We start from the raw sequence: 22,929 nt of genomic DNA on the forward strand, positions 1-22,929 counted from the left end.
GGAAAATCACACTCAAACAAGGAGGAAGTGTTACAAGGTGATGGAGGAGAAATGATCTAGAGTGGTCCTGAGTTTTGACCTTGAGCTTTCTATTCGTGACCCAAATTGGCTTGAAGAAGTCCCAGGACACAGGTCAGATCTATCCCCAGAGAGAGAGAGGGAAGGTGGAAGTACAAAACAGGCAAGATAACTGTCCTAAGAAAGCAAGCTTCATTTATCATTTATATCCAACTCCATGATTTATTTTTAGAGGCAAGAGAAAAAGAAGTATGATAGTCAAGTCTTCACAGAGGAAGCAGCATTACTGTGGGAACCAACCCAACTCAAAGCCTGGTTTAAGCGTCTCCATCCCTCTGAGGATGTGCAGTTACACACTTAAGAGGCTGGTTACTAGAATTCCATCCCTTCTTGGCAATGAGGGATCACTAAGAGGACACCTTGGACCAGCCCAAGTGGGTCTGCTGGAAGGAGAGACTGCAAGGACTCCAGGCCTGCACCAGTGCAGGAACTGGTAAGTCCTTTGGATCTTGCCAAAGCCTTGAAAAAACTTGTGCCTAGTTTCACACGTGAATTGCTGCCAGCTGTGCTTGCAGGTGGTCTGCACTCCAGCCCCATGCCCACCCCTGCCCAGTCTTCAGATTTGACAGGGATGATTCCAGGAGCAGGTCTGGGCATCCAACAGCTCCGCTGCAAACAATTTCTGGCGACTGAGGAAGATCTCAGGAAAAAGGAAAGGATGGTGAAGATGGCAAGAGAGAGACCTGTGGTATTGGTGATTGTGGACAGACTCATTAGTGAGGCAGAGAAAGTGAGGGTCCAAGAAGGATGTCCTAACACTATGAAAGAGACAGAGGATAGTGCAGACGAAATGGAGCACCACACTTTATTGATGTCTCTTTGCAGTGTCCCTAATGTTTTCTTGCTGAGCTCTTGAAACTTTAAAATATACTGATACACTTCTCTGGAAGTTGATCACATTATTCTGGAAGGTAGACAGCCAAGTCCATCAGAAACAGCCCTCTCAGCCCATAACTAGCCCCCATCACCAAACCTCCTCACATTGCACTACTTCCAGGGCCCAACAGGGGGCAGGTACTTCCAGAAATAGGACTTGGACCTGGCCAGGCTCTGGGCTCCAGAGCAGGGGGAGCAGGGAAGCTGAGGCCAAATTTGTAGCCCAATCCTCTCTACTGACACACGGGGAGACTGAGGCCTCAGGCAGGAAGGTACTGCTCTGCCACTGATGTGCTTTTGACTTGGAGAGGCCCACTTCACTCCAACCATGGGCAGGGCCTGAGGGAGAGGCTGGGTCCAGCTCAGAAACAACCTGCTGCAGCTCTGCAGTCAGGCAGCTCTGAGCTTCACCAGCCCAGGGAACATGGATGGCGGCTTATGTGGATTTTCCATTCATTCAGTGCTAAGATGGGCCTGTTGCCCCAGCTTCAAGGGGAGGCTGGGAGGATCTATTTAGAGGATATTTGCCAAGTGCTGAGCACAGGGCCCATGAGGGGCTCTTTCCTCCCAAACCGCAGGATCCTGATCACCTCAGCCCCACCTCTAGGCTCACTCGCCTCCAGAAAATCCCCCATCAGTGTCCAGCAGCTACAGGTAACTGAAGTATGTGCCAAGGAAGAGGACAACACCCTGTGCCATTGGGATGGGGTTAGTGATGCGCTCCGGCTCTCAGATGCCTCCAAGGACTCTCCCCTGAAACTCCGCACCCCAGCCTCCTGGCCACCCAGGCTCCCACATAAAGCAGCCTAGGACCCTTAGATGCCTCCCCTCAATTCCCTCCTCTCCCCTCAGGAACACCAAACACAACCTAGTCACCTCCCAGGGCCAGCTTTTGGCAAATCCTAGGGTATGTGGTCCCTTCCCTTCCCCACCCCAAATCCATCCCGGGCCCAGTCTTTCTAGGTCTCCTCCCGGTCACTTCCAATGCAGGCATTTTAGGCTCTGTGGCACCAGGAACGGGGCTGGAGGAGAAAAGCCCTTCTCTCCTGGTGGAGACCTCCAGCCAGGAGGGAAGATCAGCCCCTTCCTCTGACTCCTGGGCCCCTCCCCAACAGGCACCCTCACCTGCTGCTGCTGCCTCTCTTGGGCTCACCGGGGGTCCATCTCCAGGGTGGCCAACATGGAGGTCGCCTCCTGCCAGAGTCGATGAGAGGGTCAGTGAGATCATACTCTGATCCACGTCCTCCGAGGCTCCTGACCTTGGGCTCTGAACATCTGGCCCCAGTCACCCTGTACGTATCCTGCTCCCACCTCCAGCCTGTTCTGATTCTAGATCAGTCCCAGCACCAACTCTCACTTGTGTGAATGACCTTGGGCCTGCCCTGGCCTCCCTGAGCCTATTTCCTCATCTGCAAAGTGTGACGAGAGCCCCACCTGCCTCCCAGGATCTCCTGAGGACTCAGTGTCATTTGACTGTCATCATTGCTCTACCCTCACCCCTCCAGGTGGAGCCAGAACACTCCCCTCCTCCCTTGAACCTCATCATGCCCCTGTGAGGCCTGTACCACAGACTGTCTCCCTCTATTTCCCAGAGAAGGAGACCCAGACCCGTGGAGGGGCAGTGACTTGCTCAGGGGCTTGCAGGGGAGAGGCCACTCCCCTTCTGAGCCAGAGACCTTGATCCCCCTGCCTTCCCATGACTCCCAGCCCCACCACTAACCACAGTCTTGTCCTCTAGTCTGTTGGGGTGTGTCCAGGTTGCCAGAGAGGCTGAGACATGCTTGGAGAGAGACGGGTGTCTCAGGGGCCCCTTGTCAAGTGGTTTCTGCCTGCCTCACCCCCAGGAGTCTCTGAACCAGGCTGGGCCTGAGCCCATGCCAAAGGCCTCACCTCCATAGGAAACCCTCAGGACATTCTCCTGCACAGAACCCTTCCTTCATACACTCAGGAAAAGGACCCCCAAGTGCCATGCTGACTGACAGGCTAGAGGGTGACTGGGCACTGGGTAGTGACACTGGCTTTCTCTTTTCTATGGAAAGTTTTGACATCTTGTCAGAAAGGATCCATTAAGACCCATTAAATCTTCCAGATACTTCTCATTGCCATCTGGGGTATACATCATGGCCAACAGTGAACTTTGACTGAATCCCACTGGGATTGATAAGCAGTGACCACTATCGGGGCAGAGTGGAGAGTCACAGAGAGCACACATATCAGTCCTAGGTCCACCATTCATGCCAAGGCTGGGCAGCTTCCGTATCTCCTGGTCTGTGGGATCCTGCAGTGCCCATACCTGGGGCGGGCAGAGTGCCCTCCCCTGTGAGGTGCAGTGAAGACAGAAGAAGCAGTGGGCCTGACTTCTGAGGACAGACTAGGACAGAGGGCCACCTCTCTTCCCCTCACCTCCTCCAGATCTCAAGCCTCCGTGTTACCTCAATGATAGCTTCCTGCTCACTCACTGGTCTTTGGTGCACAAGTTCTTAAATTTGGGGGAGCCCTTCCTGAGCGGAGGGGTGGAAGGAAGGAAAAATTGGGGAATAACGTGAGAGATTTAAGGGCAAATCCCTTTTGTTTAAGAATCCAGAAGATCCAAATAGCTGGAATGAGGGTTTTCACTGGGTTCCTCTGAGCCCTGAGGTCTCTGTGGGAACTCTCTTGTTGTCACCTGGGGCCTCCGTTCCCATATCTACTGAGCAGATTGTTTTGAAGAGTGTTGATTTCGGCTGGACAGAGAGTTCTGTTGCTGCAAAGCAAACACTTGAAAATCTCCAATATGGTTCAAACCAGGATCCAACATTTAAGGAAACTGATTCCTGAAGCAGAACTGCTGGCTGAAGTTCTCAGAGAGACTCAGCCACCTGCCAACCAGGTCAGTCCCTGTCCCCAGGGTCTGCTGTCTTCCAGGAGGTCCCACCTCACTGATGGGGCAATGCCAGCCCTATGGGGGATGTCTGGTACACCTGGTGGTGCTTGGACGGAGAGTAGCCTACCCACCTGAAAACCTGTCCCCACGTCTTCTTCAGATGGTGAATTGAGGGGCGTGGCAGAGCAGAGAGGATGGGATGGAGTGGGGAGAAGTCCCTGAGGACTCGCACTTCTGGGAAAGGGAGGGGAGTGAGCTGTGAGGGGGAGCTGGAGCCCTGCTTCCTCTGACTTCTGTCCCCTCATGGACTTCTGCTGTCCTGGATGAGACTGATGCCCAGGGAACCCAGGGAGGGCACACCTGGGACCTGATGAGTAACACTCACAGGGAGGATTATTTTATCTCCACCCAAGGAAGGAGCCCAGAAAGAAAGTAAGCTTCCGAACACTGGGCACAGAAGTCGGAGTCAGAATGCACCTGCCAGGAGGGGCCTAGGGACTGTGCAGGGGCTCAGGACACAATTCAATTCTCAGAATTCAATCCTGAGAGCTGAGAAAGGGAAGACTCCAACTCCAAAGAGGGACTCTACTGGTCCCCCCCAAGACAGACCTTGCCCACCTGGATCCAGAGCTCCACCACCCTAGCCCTGTTCTGGACCATCATTCTCAGGTCCCCAGACAGATGATGACAATACAGTTGACCACACTGTGGAATTGTGTGACAGTGTTATGGAGGGTGGGCACCATGTGCTCCTTGCCCCTGTTGTCCTGCTGGGACAAGATGGAGTCGAGGCACTGTCAGGGTACCACCATCTTGACCAGCTCCTGAGGAGGATGGAGAGTGTCACCAGGCCCTGCCACAGCCAAGCTCAGCATCCACAGTCCCCCACAGTCCCAGGCAGAAGTCACTGGTCAGCTGGAGCTCAGGAAGCTGAGCGTGTGGCCTGAAGCTTGTGGGAGTCCCTGGGTTTTGTCTATGCCCAATGAGTTGCCCTGAGCAGGATAACCGAGGACCCAATACCATGGGGAAGGAAAGTGGCATTTGTTTCCAGCCCAGTCTCACTTCCTCCAAACACCAGGGCACTACTCACACCTGCCCATCTCAAAGGACATCTTCCACCCATTGAGATTACACCTTGGATCCAAACTCCCCATTCAGATGCACACTCCCCAGAAGCTGCTACAACCAGAGGCTTTGCTTGTTTGTCTCCTGTGTAGTAAAGTACAGATCATATTCTTAATAAGTGCTCAGGCTATTGAGGCCTCCGGGGCAGATGGGTGAGTGACTGAAGAACCTGGCAGCATGTCAATGAGCTCTCCTCCCTCATCATAGGCCAGACTTGCCCAACCTCCTCTCTGTTCTACCTCACTCATCTGCAGAGCCACTCTGTGCAGCAGGTGCTCTTAGTGCCCACCTCTACTGTCCATGTGGGGATGGTGAAGGCTTGGGGTTAAGCAAGTTTCCCAGGTCACAGAGTTGGTAAGTGGGAGAACTGCGTCTTGGACCCAGATCGTTGGATTCCGAATCAGGGAATGGCAGGTCTGAGGCAGCTGATGGCACAGGGATGGCCCCGCTTGGCCTGAGAGCCCTGCTGTTCAGTGCACCAACAAAGTCAACTACTTTGCTACCAGTTGGGGAGGGAACTCCAAGAGGTTCGGCTTCTCCTCCCTCAGCAGGTTCTTGGTGGTCACAGCTCAGGGGCAGGAAGGATCTGGGGCTGGATCTGGCTCTGTTGTTATTTCTGCAACTGGAGGTGGAAGTCGTACTAAAGCCGATGGTCCATCTGGCTCCAGCTCAGGAGCTGGCACTGAGGTTGAAGTTGAGGTTGGCACTTGCTCTGGCCCTGGAGGAGGTAGTGGAGGTAACGGCGGCTAAAGATCTAGCACAGGTGGTGGAACTAGAGCTGTAGCTGGCTCAGCCCAGGAGCTGGCCCTTGCTCTGGCTCTGAAGCTGGCTGGAGCTGTAGAGCTGGGGCTGCAGTAGGATAAAGAGGAAACCTCACCAACATACCTAACTTTCCCTGTGACTTTCCAAAGACAAGAAAGACTCCACTGCCTTGAAGGGAACTCCAGCCCATGAACCTCACCGCAGATAAGTTTTCCCAGCCTGCAGTCCCCTCACCTTCCAGCTCTGCCTCAGTGGGCTCTAGATGCTCCAGCTGGACCTGGAGAAGATGGGAGTCACCCTCTAGGTTTGAGTCAGGCAAGATGACATGCACTTAGGCCAACTTCGACTTGAAACAGGCAAAGTGCAGCGGCTCCCAGAAATCCTGCACCAGGTTCAGCCAGGTTCCCACCATAGAAGAGATGGCACTAGAGGGAGGCATTTAGGCAACAGAGTCAAAGGCTTGGCCATTCCTTCCACAGTGCCCTCCTGATGAACCCTTGTTTGGGTCTGGGCCCCTATGTCTGCCCTTCCCATCTAGTGGAACGACCCATCCCATCTCTGACACCTGTGTGGCTGTCCTGGCAGTGGCAGGGCTGGTCATCCAGCAGGTTTAACACAGAGTCTGTGTGAGACTCTTCCTCCCACTGACAATCTTCTTTTGAAGGTCCTGGAAATAGCCCGCCCTAGCCCTCCATGCACTCGGGCAACTGCTAATAATTGAGGCATATTTGTGAGCAGGTTGTTCACATACCTCCTGTCCTGGGCCTCTAGTGGTGGTGATCAGAAGGAGTGGATGTGGGAAGGGGAGGAACATCGAGATGGGACTGTTGGTGGGTCCCTAGGAGACAACCCAGCTCAGCTTCATGTCTGATTCCCAAGGGTTCTGGGACCCCATCTAGAGCCCTCTTTGACTCCTGTCTTCCTGGAGTGGAAGTCATCAGACCTATACCCTCCCTTAGGCATCAAAAGATGAGTGAGATCCAGGGTTCTTCCAGGCCTATCCCAGCCATAAACCCCACACTCTACCCCTACCCTATTCTTTGGAGATACCAGGCTCTCCATCTGGACCCAAAGACCATTCACTTCTTTAGTTGGTCCTGTGATTTTTCATGCTAGTCAGAATATGGAAGATGCCTCCAGATGTAAAGGAGGCTATGAGGGCATCACATGTGATGTATGGTGGACAGGACCTGTGACTGATGTCTAGTGTGACTGTCTGGCTCAGGCTAAAATTGAGCCCCAGGTGTTGTGTCTGCTTCATTCATTGAGTTATGCTAAGTGTCTCAAAAAGTCCTGCGTATAGTAGGTGCTTAACATACATTCTTGAATGAACTCCAACCAGAACCATCCTAGATATTCGAGTGGGCCTGGGGCCCTTCTGCTGCCCCCAGAGATCCCCAATTGGCTGCAACAAAGACAAGGACCTGGACCAGCTGGATGGAATCTCCAACTCCTTGACAGGACGATTTCCATGTGCTTTTCCAAACTTAGAAAGGCCATATCCCTATATAGGTGAGACAGTCTACTTTTCATAGAGGAGAGAGAAATAATCACCATGAACAACCACAGCATGTCCAGTAACCCTTTCTGCAGAGCTGGGCACCAGATAAGAACTTGCCATGGCTGATCCCATTAGTCCCTAGAAGAAGCCTATGAAGTTTGCCTTCTACTACTCTACTTTTCAGAGGCTCAGAGAGATGTGGTGACATTCCCAAGACACATAGCTAGCCGTGGGCAGAGTCATCACTGTGCTGTGGAGTGGGCAGGCACTTACATAGTGAACAACTGGTCCAGGACTTGTTGGGTGGTGTTGAAGCCTGAGTAGTTGAACAGGAAGATAGTGGTGCAGAAGATGTTTCTCCCCTAGAAGGCTAGTACCATGGACTCTGCCAGCTTCCTCCTCATGCCTGCCTGGAGGGACCACATCCTGCAGGCTTCAGTTAGATACACGACTGACTAATCTTCACGCTGGGTGGGACAAGGAGAGACGTACAGTCAGTGGCAGCACCATGAACCACCAGGAGGATCAAGGTCTGGAGCTCACCCAGGAACTCCCAGCTGCTTAGGCACGTATGCAAGAGGAAGGATGGGAGTTCCCACACTGAAGAAGGTTCTGGGCTTTCAAAGTACAATTTGAGTTTGGGTGGTGAAGGATAAAATTAGTGATTTCCAGGCACTTTGTTAGCCAAGAAGCAACAAACCCCCCTGTATTAAAAGCACTATCCCAGTGAATCCTCAACAAACATCCTCATTATAGACATTAGAAAACAGAAGCTTAGTGGTGCCAAGAGGCTGCTCACAGCCATGCGAGTCAGAACTGAGAACCACCCTAAGCTAGGGCTGCATGGGATTCCCTCTAAACTGCCTGAGGCTTCATCTGCCCCTGACATTGGGTGAAATGTTCTGCAGCAACCTCATCTCTCCCTAGTTTGGAGACAGTGTGCAGGGCAGATGCACCCTATAAGAATCCTGCTGACATCAAAGCAAAGACACAGACTTTTCTTTCTTTAACATTAAAAGGAGTTTGGGCACCCTCGTTATGGAGATCCTAGATTCAGAAAAAGTCAAAATTCAAAGATACTCATGGCCTAGTGTGAAGTGAAAACAACAGAATTTTTTTCTCTAACATTTCTAGGAATATGCGAAGAGTGACTTTCTATCCTCCTATGTAGCTGATGGGGAGGAGTGGAGGTCCCATTTCCTTTAGGAGTGGGACTGCGGGACACTCTAGTGGGAAAGCCCTGGGAGGGTCCCGGGGACTCCCTGGATTTGAGTCTGGATTCTGGGCCCACTCCAGTCATCTCAGTGTCCTAGTTGTAGAGACCACTCTGTACTCACTTTCACCTCAGACCAGCCCTGGCCATTGTCGGTGGCCCAGTGCACCTCACTGTGTCCAGAGAGGTGGAATAGTTGAACTCACCCACCAGCTCCTTGATCATCTCCTAAGTGGAGCTCTGAAAAGATAGTGCCTGGTAGTTAGGCCAGGAGGTATCAGGGGCCTGCCTAGATCTTGCCACAGGGGGAAAGGCACAGTTCAGGCACAGAGGGGCATCTGCATCGATGTCGAGCCAAGGAGGGAAAGAGATGACACCTCGAGGGCTTTGGATTAACACGTGGGTAGAGGGGCTTGGTCCCCAGCACTCACCTTCCTATCCTGCCAGCCATGACTTGGTGTATGAAAAAGACACCAGGCTTCCAACCTAAGAACTTGCTCCTGCACAAGGTAGATCCCGCCTCATCCTCACCTTCCCTCACTCCACCCACCTCAATACACAATGAAGGCCAAGGGGTAGGAGGCTGCCAAGATGGGATTGAAGTTGTGGCCTGCCCTAGAATGGCCTGTCCTTAGCAGCCCAGTGTTACCTTAGGGCTCTTCCTGCCAAATGACCAGAGGAGTTGGAGGTGAGGGTTGAGTCAATGTCTACGGTGACTTCAAGAGGGTTTCACTCTTGGCTTTCCAGGAGCCAGAGCCTCAGGAAGTTGGGATACAGCATGATAACCTCTTGCTCTTTTGAGTGTTTTTGGTCACGTGAGCTGGATAGGAGGCTGTGTCTAGGGTGTGTATGCCTGGTGACCAGAGTGTTAACTTCCATTAGGGTCTGTCACCAACAGAGTGAGGTCACTTCTCCAACAGACGCACCCAAAGTCCCCTCTGGGCCGTTGACTGTTCACCTTCCTTACGCGTGTCATCTGTATAACTGTACACAAATATCCATCACCGCCCTCCCCACAGCTCCTTGGGAATGAAACCAGGGTCTCAGCTTTGAGGAGACAACTGAGTCCAGACCTCTTTTTTCTTCTCAGTTCTGTGGCCTGGAAAAGCCATTGTGCCTCTCAGGACCTCCCCAGTCTCTCAACTGTACAATGAGGTTGATGCTAGAAACTTCACAGCTTCCTTGGGACACTGTCAGGTGTATATGAGATAATACCTACAACACCCATGGGCTGGTGTCACATGTATCTGATGCACAAACTCAGAGATGGAAGAATTATAAGGGGTGGGATATATCATAGAACACCACTCAAAACAGGCCTGGGTTCCAGTTCTGTGATCTTGGGAAAGTCGCTGCCCCTCTGCCCTCATTTTCAGGTCTGCACCTTTAAGGGGTTGAAATTGGTGGAAATTCAGATATTGTCTGCCATTTAACCTTCTATGGTCTCCTGTTTTACTTAGGATCAGACTCAAATGCCTCCTGTTGTCCTATGTGGGGGGCAGCCTCCACAACGGCTCCCAATGTTCCCTGCCTCCTGGTGTGCACATCCTTGTGTAACCAATAAGTGGTGAGTAACTTGCTGCTGAAGAACAGCATACAGCCAAGGTGATGGGATGTCAAGTCTAAGCTTTAATTACAAAGACTCTGTCTCTTCCTTCTTGCTCACTTTCTTGAGTTCCCTCCCTTTCTCTCTCCCTCTGTTTCAATCTCTCTCTCTCTCTCTCTCTCTCTCTAGTACATCTCTGTAACTAGAAGAGCAAATGCCCATGTTTTCAGTTTCCCCATGGAGAGGCTCCATGGGAGAGTCCTGAGGAGTTCCCAAGCAACAGACAGATGGGAACTCAGACTCTCAGTCCAAATAAATCTTGACAGCACCCAGGTGAGTGAACATGGCAGCAAATCCTCCCAGTAGAGACTGCAGCTCCTGCTTCCTAGAGACCCTGAGGCAGAGGCGCCCAGCTAAGCTGTGCCCAGATGCCTGGCCCACAGAAACTGTGAGATGTTAGATATTTGTACTTTATAAGTATAAGGTTTTAGAGTGATGTTGTCAGAGAGGAACAGAAACTAACACAGTCTACCAGGTGCCCCGATCTGACCCTATCACACTCTCCTCTCCCCTCCTCTCTCTTCTCAGGCTTCCTCCAGCCACACTGGCTGCCTTTCTAACCATCTCTGGTCAAATTCACCTCTACCTGTGAGTCTCTGCACCTGGTGCTTTCTCCCTGACACACTATTCTCAGACAAAGGCAGGGGTGGCTTACACTTGTCATTTGTGACACCTTTCAGAACCTCCCAGCCACAGTCTCTACCATCACATATCTCACATCCAGAAGAGCATTAAATTATTTCCTCCTTCTTGGTCCTATTTAAGTAAAGTGAGTCCATGAGGAAGGGCTGTCTGCTTTGGCTGAAGCAGATGCAACTCCTTCTGGTTACACCAGGCACACAACTGTCTCTTCCAGGCTGAATTTTTCCCACCACACGTCTATTGTGAAAGGAAACCATCATTTCTTCTCTCATGGGTCTACACAGTGAGCTGTCCTCCCTCCCTGTAATGTGTTACCAACCCGTAAATCCACAGCCAGGAAATGAGTGCTCAGGTTGAAATTCCACCAGATCCTGAATTCAGTTGCTGCTGAGAACCTCCCATCGATTTTGTAATTCAGTGGTAACTTCTGAGGTCACTTTTCCCCTGAGACCCAACTCCCAGCCTACCCTTGGCTTCTTAGAGAAACAACAGAATTTCCTCAGAGCCCTCCCATCGAGGGGAAGAAATATTTTGAAATGTTCTTTGTGTCAATTTTCAGGGACAGAGGATATAATTAGAAGTAATTTGGGTGTGTATGTGCAATAGTTCCTAAGCAGGTGTTATATTTTTCAGACACAGATAAAATAGTGGGGCTATTGAATGTACCAAAAAAATGGGTAAGTTGATCACACTTTTTATTGCTGTGAAGCTTTTAGAGAGCAAAGATGACGGTTAGGAGCATAAAATATTGAGCTAACACCTTATGTTCAAATTCCAGCTCTGTAATCTACTAGATATTTGTATTGGATATTACTTACCTTGTTGGTGCCTCAGTTTCTTCATCTGTCAGTTGGCATTAGTGACAAGCATACCTACTTTGTAAGGTCATGGAGAGTATCAAAGGAGTTAATGTTTGAAAAATGCTTGGAACACATAGCATATCACAAGTGCTGTATGCATATATTATAAATAAAATTTTAAAATTCTTCTGACACTGTCTGTAAGCTCTAGAGGATGGGACTAGTGCCTGGATTTATGTAGAAAGCCCTCCATAACATATCTTGAGTAAACAAATGAACAACTGCTCTAGTACTGCCCATGGCTACCTATGGCCTTCGGTGTTAGGCTCAAGCTTCTTGATCTGACATTCAAGTCTCTTTTCAGTCTGGCTTTTACTGACCTTTCTGTTTCATTTATCCGTCTACTCCAGGTTAAGCTTTGTGCTTCATGCAAACCAAATTTCTCTCAATTCTCCCCATATACCATGCTGTTTCTGGCCACTGAGCCTTTGTTCAAGGAATTCCCTCTGCCAGGAAAACTCTTTATTCTCTGTTTGCCTGGATCACTCCTACTCGTTCTTAAAGACTCCATTCAGGTGAAACTTTCTCCAGAAAATTCTTCCCCTCCAAATTATGCCAGGTGCCTCTCCCTAAAACATTCCACAGTGTGTTATAATTGTCTGTTAATTTCACAAAACTAGGGTCATTCTGAGGACTGGAATCAGATTGAATTGTTGATATAATTTTTGTGATCAGTATGATTGCCCAAAACCTAGAATTCCATACCTTGGCTTCCCAGCTCCTGCGTTACAACTGATGGTGGAGTTGTGGGGCTGGAGAGCTTCTCTTGGGAAGGAAAAGGAGCCCCTGAGATACTTCTGGTGGCTTCTGGTTGCACAGGTGATGAGGAACTAGGAAGGAACATGGTGGCTGGCTTGGGAGCTGTGGAAAGGGCTGTCATCAGGTAGGGACAGAGACCCCCACAGAGTGGGAGAAGCCCTCCATGTTCACCTGGGCTCCAGCAGTGGTTGTCCTAGGACAGCAATTCACAGGTGTACCATAAATGAGAGTGAAGGAAGGAGTGGCTGAGTGAATAGAAGGATGATCAATCCTGTGAATGAAATGAACCCAAGAGAGTGAGAATGGGTGAATGAGAGAGACTGAACAAAGAGGACAGACAGATGGATGAGCAGACAAATGGACAGATAGAGGGGAGACCTGGATGGACAGAAGAAGAATGGACAAATGGAGGGTCAAAGATAAAAGAAGAAGAATAAAGACAAGGAAGAGACTTTGGAGAGATGGGAGGAAAGACGGATGGAAGGACAGAGGAAGGAAGGACAAACAGGTGAAAGTTCAGAAGGAAGGGTGGACAGATGGTCAGAGAGAAGAAAACAAGAATGAAAACAAGGAGGAAAAGTTGGGGAGATGGATGAGAGGACAGAAGAAAAGAAGAAAAACAGGCAAATGGGCAGAAGGATGGTTGGACAAATGGATGGATAGATGGAAGGAAGGATAAAAATTACAAGGAAAAAAATAAAATTGCCCTTTTTTGCTAGTAGCTTGGTTGTGTAAATAGAAAATCCTAAGGAAACTACAAGCAACTACTAGAACTAATAGATTTAGCAAGATCACAGTATAGAAGGTAAACTTAAAAAGTTATATTTCCTTATAAAAATAATGGCAACAAAATAGGATAAATCAAAATAAATAAGATTGAAAATCCTTATCATTTATACTAGCTCTAGAAAGCATCAAATAACTAAAGAATAAATCTAGCAAGAGATGGACAAGGCCTCTAAACTGAGCACCTTTTCACATACTTATAGGATATCCCTTTATATTTTTTTGCGAGGAACACATCAAAATCCTTGCCAATTTTTATTCTGTTTATCTTTTTGTTACTATTTTGTAGAAGCTATTTATAAATTCTGGAAGAAAAAGGAATACCCAATAAGCACATGAAATGGTGCTTCATGTCATTAGTAATCAAGGAAATACAAATTAAATATAAAATATCAAAAGTTAAAAAGCCTCTTACTACCAAATATTTGCAAAGAAGCAGGCTACTGCAATTCTCATAAGAGGAATGTTAGCCTCTCTATAACAGTGCAAGGAAGGGGGTTTAAAGAATCTCTGAGAAAATCTTACTTTTTATACATAGTTTTATACCTGCGTCAAAGGTGGGTGTGCTTTCATGCTCTGATTAGATCCTTTTCATACATAAAATCATACTATATATTTGTAAAATAGTTCAAAATATAAGCAAATTTATTTTGATAATCAAATAACATGTAGTAATATTAATGATCTTGTTAAATGCTCTCTAATATCTACTGTATTCTTTCCTAGATATCGCTACAGTGAGAATGCTCTCCATTCAAAAATTGGGAAATGGCCAATTGTATTTCCTGTTATCTTATTATTTTCCGTATTCTGATCATTGTACCTAGAAAAGTTACTCTCCCACGAAAAAAATGAAGAACTGCCAAATCTTCAAGCTTTGAGTATAGAGAAGTCAGTTTTAGATTTTTAATTATAAGATTTATTAAGTTATACATATAAACTATTTGATAGATAGTATTATGGTAAAATTAACAATAATAACTCAGATTTAAAATGCCTTTATATGCAAGTTTATTACTTGATATAACAGTGATTAATATAAAGGAAAGTAACAGAGTAATAAAAGAAAAAGGATGAATGTTTTTAAGTTTATAGCAACTTGAACTCTGTTAACGATGAACTTAAGCAGAACTTATTTCTCCTTTGAAATATTTCTATTTTCTTTGACTAATCACATTATTACTATTATAACATGTTATTGCATTTACAAAACTAGATACTTTAAAAAATATTTATATATACAATTTTATTGAAGCTTCATGAAAATTCAAGAGGATATTTTAACCTATTGTGCAGTTAAAAGAAAATAAGGCAGAGAAACTTAAGTCTTTCTGCTACACCCACAATTAATCAGAGAAGGAATAAAAATAAAATTTAAATAGTACGTATGACTAAAAATCTATAGTTATAGCTATGACTCAGTTACAGATAACAGTTCAATTAGTTTCTCATGAAATAAGCATGAAAATGTATGAAGTACAGAAATATACAGAGTAGAGTAGTACAGAAAATGATTAAACATATTAAACCAAACTACTTAAATACACTTTTACTGTGGAAAAAATGAAATAGAAGTCTTTGCAGATAATATTGTTAGTTTCATGATTGCAACAGAAACATTTAGGAGAGAAAAAAATCACAAAATTGTAAAACCGAGAAAATTATAAATTCAAAACATCTTGATTTTGATTTTTATAATTTTAAATTACTTGCTTGCATACCTTGGGGAAGCAAAGAGGTGCATTAACGGTCTTGGTCAGCGAGTGAGAAGGGTTTCAATGTTTTTGGATAATAGCAGGGTTCTGGTGGTCCATAAGAATCCCTAAGAAAATATGTTTCTATTTAATTTATTTTAAATAGAAATATTTATTCCTTATGATTTTTAAAAGTATATTTAGACAGTATGAAAGTGAGGATATGCCCCAAGAGTAGCCTGGAAACAAAGAATCCAAGTTATTAAAGTAAGTCTCAAATACTTTAATTATGATTGAAAATGTCCACTGTATTTATATATTAAAGAATATAGATATACTAATATTATATATGAAAAATGATAGTGATTAGAAAATAAATAAACGTAAACTCTTTTAGTGGACGTTGTGGACCTACAACATTTCAACCTGACATAAAATATGTATTTAACTACTTTTGGCAATGTTACCTTTGACTGTTGTTCTAAGATAATTTAATCCTTCTGATCCTTATAATCTGCCTCATAATGAAGAAACCACATGACAGCAGTCCCCTACACATTATTTTTATGTTCTTCATTTGCTTGAGAGGGTAAATCTTAATATAAATTCAAATGCATATTATATATTGCCATGAGTGCAAATTTTACTTGCTTGATCGTACATATGAAGTTTCTCTCTCTCTGCTTATTTCCAAAACAATGACCTGAAATGGACAGAAGTACTAAAATAAATGCTGAATTTGAAATTTGGACTTTGTGTTTTTAAATTGACATGATGGCAAGTAGTTTATGTTTTTTTATCCTGACCATTAATTTTTCAAGGTTAACTTATTTGTAGAATAAATAAACTAATTAACTAATTTATTCATGTGTGAGTCTCTCTCTCTCTCTATACATATATATATATATACGCACATATGCGTATATATATCCTGTTTATCTTTCTGTTTATAAATATATTTTATATAAATATATACACATATGTATCCTGATTATTGAAGGTTTTCACACTCAGAATATTAGCCATATATTCAATATTCCCAATTTTAGGGAAGGCAATAGTATATACTATAGTAAAAGAAAAAAAACAAGCATGATTGAAAAGGTTTGTTATATTTTAAAATTTCAGTGATATTTCATGAATAGTTTAGCAACCCATACACGTTTAAAAACAGATATCAGACTGTGAACAAAAAACTCTTAAGTATATGTATCTTAGAAATGAAACACTGCAAGGATATAGAAATTTTATTAATAGAAACATGGAAATATATGTCTTATGGAAATATTTAATAAAAATCAGGAATAGCTTTGAAAAGAAAAGAAAGCATTTGAATTAAAGATTTATATTTCATAATAAAGAATTTTATCTAACATATACTAATAGCAAATATATAGGCACTTAAGATATAACATCAAAATATGTAAAGCTCTTATATACAGGTATTTGATCCACTTTGTGTTACTGTTTTTTTGTGGGTGAGGAAGGTTTGCCCTGAGCTAACATCTCTTGCCAATCTTCCTCTTTTTGTTCGAGGAAGATTGTTGCTGACCTAGGGTCTGTGCCAATCTCCCTCTATTTTATGTAGGATGCCACCACAGCGTGGCTTGACCAGCGGTGCTAGATCCATGCCAGGGATTCAAATCTGAGAACCCTGGGCCACCAAAGTGGAGCGTGGGAACTTAACCACTATGCCACTGGGCTGGTCCTTTGTGTTAATCTTTTAATACTGTGTGAGGTAAGAGTCCCACTTCATGTTTTTTCATGTGGTTATTCAGTTAAAAGCACCCTTCTTTCCCTTGACTAGTTTGAAAATCAGTTGACTATAGATGTGTCAGTTTATTTCTGGACTCTCAATTCTATTCCTATATATCTATATATGGATCTATATGTTTATCCTTAGCCATTTCTTTGTATGTGTGTGTGTGTGTTCCTTAAGATTTTCTATATATAAAATTGTGTCATCTGCAAATAGATATAGTTTACTTCTTTTCCAATATAGATAGCTTTTTTTTTTCTTGTCTAATTTCTCTGGCTAGAATTTCCAGTGAAATTTGAATACAAGTGGCAAAAATGAGCATCCCTATCTTTTCCTGACCTTGGAGGGGAAGTTTCCAGTATTTCAACACTGAGTAAAATGTTAACTATGGATTTTTCATAAATGTTCTTTGTCATGTTGAGGAAATTCCTCTTTTTCCTAGTCTTCTGAGTTTTTTTTTTTTTTATCAAGAAAGTGTGTTAAATTTTGTTGAATGCTTCTTTGCATAATTGAAGTGATCAAGTGTTTTTTTCCCTTCTTTCTATTAAAGTGTTGTATTACATAGATTTTCACAAGTTGAACAACCTTTCCATTTCTGGGATAAATTATACACTTCTCAGTCTTGGTGTATAATCCTTTTAAGATGATGCTGGGTTTTGGTAGCTAGTATTTTGTTGAGATTTTTTGCGTCTACATTCATAAGAGTTATTGGTCTATAATTTTCTTTATTTTTGTAATGTATTTGTCTGGTGTTGGTATCAGTGTAATACTGGCCTTCTAGAATGAGTTGGGAAGTGTTCTTGGCTTCTGTTTTTTGGAAGAGTTTGTAAAGATTTGATATTAATTCTTTGAGTGTTTGGTAGAGCTCTGCAGTGAAGCTCTCTGGGCCTGGACTTTTCTTTGATGGAAAGTTTTTTTTTTTAACTTTTTATTAAGATTATGATAGTTTACAACCTTGTGAAATTTCAGTTGTACATTATTGTTAGTCTTGTTGTAGGCGCACCACTTCACCCTTTGTGCCCTCCCCCCACCCCCCCTTTCCCCTGGTAACCACCAATCAGTTCTCTTTGTCTATATATTTAACTTCCACCTATGAGTGGAGTCATACAGAGTTTGTCTTTCTCTATCTTTTGCTGGGAAGTTTTGGATTACTGATTCCATCTCTTTGTTCTAAGTCTGTTCATATTTCCTATTTCTTCATGATTCAGTTTTGGTAGTTTGTATGTCTCTAGGAATTTGTCCATTTCATCTATCTTATACTATTTTTTGGTGTACAGTTGTGTACTAATCTGGCTTACAAATTTTCGTATTTTCATTTGACCATAAGCATTTTCTAATTTGCCTTGTGATTTCTTTTTTGAGATACTGGTTGATTAACATTGTGTTGTTTAATTTCCACATACTGTAAACTTTCAAATTGTCCTTCTCCTTTTTCTTTCTATTTCATTTTATTGTAGTCAGAGAAGATACTTGGAATAATTTCAGTCTTTTGAAATGTATTGATATTTATCTTACGCCCTAACATATGCCCTATCTTGAAGAATGTTCCATGTGCAGGTAAGAAGAATAAATATTCTGCTATTATTGAGTGAAGTATTCTCTACATATCTATTAGGTCTAGTTGGGTGTGTTGTTCAAGTCTTCTGTTTTCTTACCTATCTTCTGTTAGTTGTTATACCCATTATTGAAAGTGAGAGTATTGAAATTTTCAACTGCTAGAGTAGACCCATCTATTTCTCCCTTTAGATTTTTCTTCACATAATTTTGGGTTCTGTTGTTATTTCCATAAATGTTTATAATTATTATATCTTCTTAATGAAGTGACTTTTTTATTAATATATAATATCTTTTTTTGTCACTGGTAACAATTTTTATTTAAACTTTATTTTGTCTACTACTGGCATTGCCACTTGCACTTTCTTTTGGTTTCTATTTAAATTGAGTATATTTACATTCTTTCAGTTTTAACCTATTTGTATCCTTGGATGTAGAGTGGGTCTCTTTTAGACAGCAAACAGTTCAAATAGTTGGATTAAGTTTGTTTGTTTATTCTTCTGCCAATCTCTGCCTTTTAAGAGTTTGGAGAGTTTAATCCATTTACATTAAAAGTAATTACTATTAAGGAAGGACTGCTTCTGCCATTTTGCTATGTGGTTCCTATACGTCTTAAAATATTTTTTTTCATCATTTCCTCCATTACTGTATTCTTTAGCATGTGCTGCCTTTGCAGGGTACTGTTTTGATTTTCTTCTTTTTTCCTTTTCTCTAATTTTTATTATTTGGTATTTTTTGTTATATTCTCACTGGTTATCTTGGGGATTACGATTAGCATCTTAAATGTATAACAATCTAGTGATGGCCCTAATTTAATATTTAATATGCTCAGACAAGGACAGGCAAGTACACTTCATGATTGTGTTTGGAACAGGGCGTCTCTGCAACCAACAAAATGAGTCAACAGCTTTTTTGTTTATTTTGGTAAGGAAGATTCATTCTGAACTAACATCTATGCCAGTCTTCCCCGATTTTGTATTTGGGTCACTGCCACAGCATGGCTGATGAGTGGTGTAGGTCCATGCCCAGGATCCAAGCCTGGGAACCCTGGGCTGCCAAGGCAGAGCATGCAGGACTTAACTACTACGCCACACCACTGGCCCTCTCAATAGCTTTATTCTCTGAGTAACCTGGATGGATTGCTGCTTTCTTAGCAATGGCAACTCTAGCCTAAACTTAATACTCTTTCCTAGGTGAAAATTAAGATATTTTGATACTGATTTAACACTACTTTCTGATAGTATATAATCCACAACCAGCCCCCGAATTTCTTAATCCTCCCTTAGTGTTGTCAGTCAGAAATCAAAATCATATAAAAAGTCCCTGCCTGTTCCTCTTATTGAGATAGCCTCATAGCTTTCGTTTGTGCATTTGTTTGTTTTAATATCGTGCTCTTCTTTCCTGAAGCAAGCTATATAAACCTAACTTTATTTTTATCCAATTTTCAATAATCCCAGAGTTTCGCCTGAAATTGGGCTAAAATCTTCCCTGCCATGGACTAGAATCTTTGACTCAGTAATAGTGTGTTCATCTGAAAGGCCTTGAATTTTCACCTGCTTGAGATTCCTCTGCATGTAATGCAAAATACACTTTATGCCAGTTGTGATCTCTGAATATTTTGTTAGGTTTATTTATTTATTTATTTACTTGGAGGAAGATTATCCCTGAGCTAACATCTGCTGCCAATCCTCCTCTTTTTTGTTGAGGAAGACTGGCCCTGAGCCAACATTTGTGCCCATCCTGCTCTACTTTATACGTGGGACACCTGCCACAGCATGGCTTGACAAGCAGTGTGTAGGTCTGCACCTGGGATCCGAACCTGGCGAACCCTGAGCCACCGAAGTGGAACGTATGAACTTAACCACTGTGCCACCAGGCAGGCCCCTGTTAGGTTTATTTTTGATTCTTGATGCAACTAAACTCTGATCATATTACATGTTCCTTGATGAGACATGACTTCCAACATCATATTTCAATTATCTGTTTTCTTCTCAGTGTCTTAAGTGTTATTCAGTTATAAGTGGCCTATAATAACAATTTGACAATACATCTGTCTGATATATGTCTTTGATCTAGGCCACTGGTTTTTTGGGGAGTTTCTAAAGATCTTATCAGACTGCAATCTTTTAGCCAAACTTTAACTTGGGTCACCCTTTCAGTAACTTTTAGGGGCATTCCTTAGCATTATTTTTGTTTTTCTGAGAAGTGCTTTATTTATCCTGTCTACTGGGAACTGTGGATTTGTCAGTTCCACAACTATTGACAGCTGTTTTTGGCCAGTTCCTAGAGATATGGCATTACAGAAATACCACTCTTACAGAACATTTTAGTTTATGTGAGGTCATCTTGTTTAAATTTGTGTTCCTCTAAGCTGAACTCCTGCTTCTCTTATGTTTTCATGTAATTTTAATGCATGCATGTGTCTCTTTAAATGGCATAATTTCAACAAGGACAATTGAGAATTGGAATGACAACCTTAAAGAACTTTTGACATGAACAAGATCATTCATTTGAGACGAGTCTTAAAATCAAAAGGAAACAAATTCCAATATCCAATGGTCTGCATCCTTTAACCAACAAAATGGAGCTTCCCCATGCAATTTGAATTCTAAAGTTGTCTCTCTAAAACAGTTTTCAAAATCCAGGAGAGAAAGGATAAACTTTATTGCTGAACTCAGACTTTTCCTGGGCGCGTGTGCTCCAGACCTGACCTCTATCGTTAGTCAATTTCTTGTTGAAACAAGAGATAACAAAAAATTTAATTGAAAAAGGTTAATTGGCACAATTTTGAAAAAGATTTCAAGGTTAACAAACTCTGAACAAACAATCTCTTCCCCCCATTCAACAAGGATACTAGTGGATGTTAGAAACAAATGGGTTATTGGAAATTTAATTGTCCCAATGTATCGAAAAAGATTTAAGAAAGAACAAAACAGCTAGATACTTAGAAGCTTCTGACAAATGAGTTGGTTTTCTGAGGTAGACTGTAGCTCCCAGTTTGCAATTTCTTAAATCAGCAGGAACAACTATCTTTTTATTGATAAGAAGATAGAGATAAACTTTGCCTGCAGTCCTGGGCTATAAATCTTGTATATATCTCTGTTCCTCTTCCTTATGTTGTAGTGTTTTCCAGCATCCCTCAGGCACTATTTCAGCTAATTTAAAAGAAAAAGTGAAATGTTTAAATTTTTTGACAAAGTTGGTTACATGTGATAGATTTATTGTTGTGGAAGAAAGGCTTATAAATCCTATACTGTGAATTATTATATAGAAAAAATAAAAATAATTTTTTAGTTCTGTCTCTATTAATATGACCAAATCTTTCTGTATACAGATAACAAATGTGTGTTTCTAATCATTAAATTATAGTGACTCTCTGTGTGCTTAGATACTCTTAAATCATTTAAACAAAGTTTTTATTTTTGAAAATGTTAAAATTCCTAATATTCACTATCATTATTGCTGCTGGTTAAACAATTTTTCCTATAAGTATTTCTTGTCTTTAGCATACCTTTTTCTCCTTTGATGATCCCTGTTTTTCCCCTCTCTCAAACAACAGATATAGATCATTATTGGTATCTTGGTTTAGGAGCAGCAAAGAGTGATGTCCCCACTATCTTGGCAATCAGTAAAGCAGATTAGGTGAAAGAGAGTGAGGAGTATGGGGAATCCCAAATAGTGACAGCACAAGGACCATTGAAAGTGAACAGCTTCAACTCAGCTCTTACCTCTTATCACCTTGCAGAAGTTTGGGCTTAGTGTTGTCCAGATTTTTCAATTTCTCAAAAACAAAAACAAAATAACACTAAACTAAATAAATGATATCTCTGACTTTTTAAAAACTATTCTTTATTGCATGTCTCTTTTCTCAACCAGTTCCATAATGTATCCGTTTTGTTAGTTCTTCTCTATTACTCTTTGTAAAAACAAAATCAGATTTATTGACACAACTTACATAGAATAAAATTCACTCTTTTATGCACTTTGAAAAAATATATGCAGTTATGTTACCACTATGAAAAATAAAATAGAATACATTTCCACCATCCTCCTAATTTTTTCATTTTGTTTTATAGTCAGTATTCTCCTACCATAGTCAGCCTCTGGCAACCCCGATCTGATTTCTGTCATTATAATTTTGCCTTTTTGAGAATGTCACATAAATTAAATCATACAGTTTGTGGCATCTTTTGAGTCTATCTTAGTTAACATAAAACTGCCTTTAAAATTCAATCGTGTTGCAAGTATCAGTTCATTTTTTAATAATTATTTGTCAGTTGTATGGATTTAGTCAATTTATCTCTTTATTAATTGAAGGGCCCTTGGATTGTTTCAAATTGTTGGCAATTATGAAGAAAAATGTTATAAGCATTCATGTTCAAATTTTTGCATAAAGATCAGTTTTCATTTTTCTTGAGTGAACATCTGTGTGTGAGATTACTGCATCAAATGGTAAGTATATGTTTAACTTTACAAAAAACTGCCAAACTGTTTCTCAAAGTAGCTGTACAATCTTTTATCCCCACCAGCAATACATGAGAGATACAGTTGCTCCGTATCTCACCAATATGTGGCTAGCTCTTAAGTATTTTTTCAAATAGTAAAGGCTTATCTACAGTTTGTTTTATTAGGAGTTTCATTCTCCTAATAATGACTTTTGAAGAGCAGAAGATTCTGGCTTTGGTAAAGTGCAGTTTATGTATTTTTTTTTTCTTTTAGAAAGCAAGATTTTAGTATTTTATGTAAGAAAATATTCCTTTACCCAAAGTCACAAAGATTTTCTCCTATGTTTTCCTTGAGAATTTTTATGTTAGATTTTACTTTTATTTCCTATGAAGTATTTTCTACTAA

The 22,929-nt window shown here is 42.5% G+C and overlaps 1 pseudogene; it reads left to right on the forward strand.

The window, feature by feature from the left end:
* Positions 1-266: 266 nt before the first annotated feature.
* On the forward strand, positions 267-934 carry LOC103554301 (methyl-CpG-binding domain protein 3-like 1; annotated as a pseudogene).
* Positions 935-22,929: the final 21,995 nt, after the last annotated feature.

This window comes from Equus przewalskii, chromosome 28, assembly GCF_037783145.1.
Source record: "Equus przewalskii isolate Varuska chromosome 28, EquPr2, whole genome shotgun sequence".
Classification (NCBI taxonomy): domain Eukaryota; kingdom Metazoa; phylum Chordata; class Mammalia; order Perissodactyla; family Equidae; genus Equus; species Equus przewalskii.